Raw genomic sequence first — 2,453 nt, forward strand, 5'->3', positions numbered from 1 at the left:
CCATCCCCCCCCCGGTGTGAGAAACGGTCGGTTGTATTTGTTGAAAGAGGCAGATTCCTGCGCTCTCTGTGCGTCTGTGTGTTTGATACCGACGTGATCACTGTAAGGTGTGTGTGTGTGTGTGTGTGTTGAGCGGATGGAAAGTTTGCTTTACCGCAAGGATGTCAGTGGAGCAGCTCAGCCGGTGCTCTCTTCTCATTCCGGCCCCATAAAAAAAAAAAAAAACTTGACCCGGATTTTTTTTTGTTTTGTTTGTTTTGTCAAAGTTTCATATTTCAGTTAAAGTCCTATCAAATTGGTCAAAATGTTTCTTTAAAAAAAAGTGGAATAAATGCAAATGTGGCTTCGCATTATCTTGATTCCGCTGAAGGGTCTGAAGGCATGAAATATCTCTGAATACACACACACACACACACACACACACACACACACACACACATAGCACTCCTGCCTACATGTTCACCTATTTATATGTCAAGATCAGACTGTCGCCTTCCACTTCCAAAGCCCGTGGGAAACACTCTGGGAGCTCCGTGGATGTGTGTGTGTTTGTGTGTGTGTGTGTGTGTGTGTGAAAGAGCAGTAAAACGCAGCCTACCTGCTTTCTCCGCGGGAATAATCCAGGCTGACTTGAAGAAGCGCAGACAATCCGAAAGGTGAACGCGTGCTCTTTGCGGTGTATGCTGAAGTGCATGATTGAGTAGGGCGAGTCCATTCCGGCGCGGAGCGGCGGGGGGTGGGAAGGAGCGCGGAAGCTTCCACGCCGTCACTCAAAAACGGCGTTCACGTTGCGCTTCTGCGTCGGATATATAATCTAACACCTCGCCTGGCAGAAAGCAGCAGTTTATATCGCGAAAAGACCCGACTTTAATCCCGCTCGAGGTGTCGGACGGCTTCCTGACTCCCCTCTTCCCGCGCCGAATGGCCGCTTCCGCATTAAATGGAACTATCTGCTATTGTCTCATCAGCGAAAAGTTGTTGATACCGCTGGAAGCGCTCGAAAAAGTGTCCCAAGAGGGCGATACACGCTGCTTGGAGATGTGTTTGCAGACATGCGAGGGTCATTAGTAGCGTCGAGGCACAGAAAAGCGCTAAATATATCGAAAATATGTTATTACTGCGCTTTGTCAGTCGAGTGACTTCATATTGACATTTGGAGAGTCCTTCCACCCTATTGTTACACTCAGACTGCTCTTAAAGGGACGCATTATGTCCAAAAAAATTAACTTTATTCGGCACAATTCCATCTACAGATATTATTTATTATGCCTATTTTACATATAGGCAATAACAGAGTAATACACTTATGTTAGATACAAATATTTGACACAAATCTGCTAGAAAGCTAGCTTAAACTAGTTTAAGCTAGCTAACGCTCAAAGCTAACTACTTTTTTATCAAGCAGAAAAAAACTCTATTTTATTTTGCGCAATCATTTACCCAAGTTCAAATATTTTACAGCTGAAATGATAGTACAATGAACATCTTTGTTTGTTTTTTTTTTATGTTTTTGTTGTTGCTGGACAGTAACAAGGCCCGCTTTAGGTCACACAGATTAAAAAATCCCTGTTCCTCCCATCAAACTAAGATGACAACCAGAACAAACAAAAGTCCACAACCACACAATTGCTAGAACGCCCAAAAACAAACAAACAAAAAATAATACCACGTGTTGCCGTCACGCTAATATCTCTTAATGCTGTAATTGGCCGTTTATACAGGCTGGTTTGGAAACACCCAAGAAAATGCCAAGCACGGGTCAATAAAAACTCCACAGCAGGACCGGAAAGGCCAGAAAAACCTGAAACACGAACATGATCGGCAGAACACGCGAAACTGCTTTGGGCACGTCCTTTTTTTAAATTTTTTATCATTTGCTTCCCTTTAAAGTTAGGCCGAACACACAGCCATAGCTCTGGTTCAAAGCCCTCAGTGAGGCAGCGCCTGAATGTACGCATTTACTTTTCGCCCCACCGTTACCCATCACGCCAGTATTCAGATCCACCCAGAAGTGTTGACGGGGCGAGCGTCCTGTGCTCTAAGTGGCTTTGCTGTGGGTGTTACGGAGAGGTCAGGGTTGTCGTGCCGGCGACTCAAGACGACTCAAGAAGGAATACACACTGCCCTTAAATGCTTCAGGATCAAGACATATCCTCACATACTGAGCGTTAGAACAAAAAGAAACCCTCACACACACACACAGACATATGTGATGCATACACACACACAACAAAGCGTGGATATTTGCAGTCTCTGTGTGCGTGTGTGTGAGTCACTGTTCAGATACTTCCTGTTATAAGAGGGCCATCTTTTAAACAGCCTCCCTGTTCGCTCAATTCTCCCTTTCCCTGGTCTGAGGGAATGTCAGGCTAAACACACACACACACACACACACACACACACACACACCAAGGTGTCCTCTCCCTCTCCCTCTCTGTCTCTGTCTCTTTTAC

At 45.1% G+C, this 2,453-nt stretch overlaps 1 protein-coding gene across 3 annotated transcripts in view; it reads right to left on the reverse strand.

Moving 5' to 3' along the window:
• The window catches only part of LOC108232244 (zinc finger protein 516), a 59,699-nt gene extending 58,864 nt beyond the window's left edge, over window positions 1–835 (reverse strand). For 2 of the 3 annotated variants that reach the window (XM_017409877.3, XM_017409878.3), the window contains exon 1: window positions 599–835. The gene's annotated coding sequence lies outside the window, so the exon portion shown is untranslated. The remainder of the gene's footprint in view (window positions 1–598) is intronic. The other variant, XM_017409883.3, reaches the window with a different exon arrangement.
• Between the last annotated feature and the right edge of the window lie 1,618 nt (window positions 836–2,453).

Source organism: Kryptolebias marmoratus, linkage group LG16, assembly GCF_001649575.2.
Source record: "Kryptolebias marmoratus isolate JLee-2015 linkage group LG16, ASM164957v2, whole genome shotgun sequence".
NCBI lineage: Eukaryota > Metazoa > Chordata > Actinopteri > Cyprinodontiformes > Rivulidae > Kryptolebias > Kryptolebias marmoratus.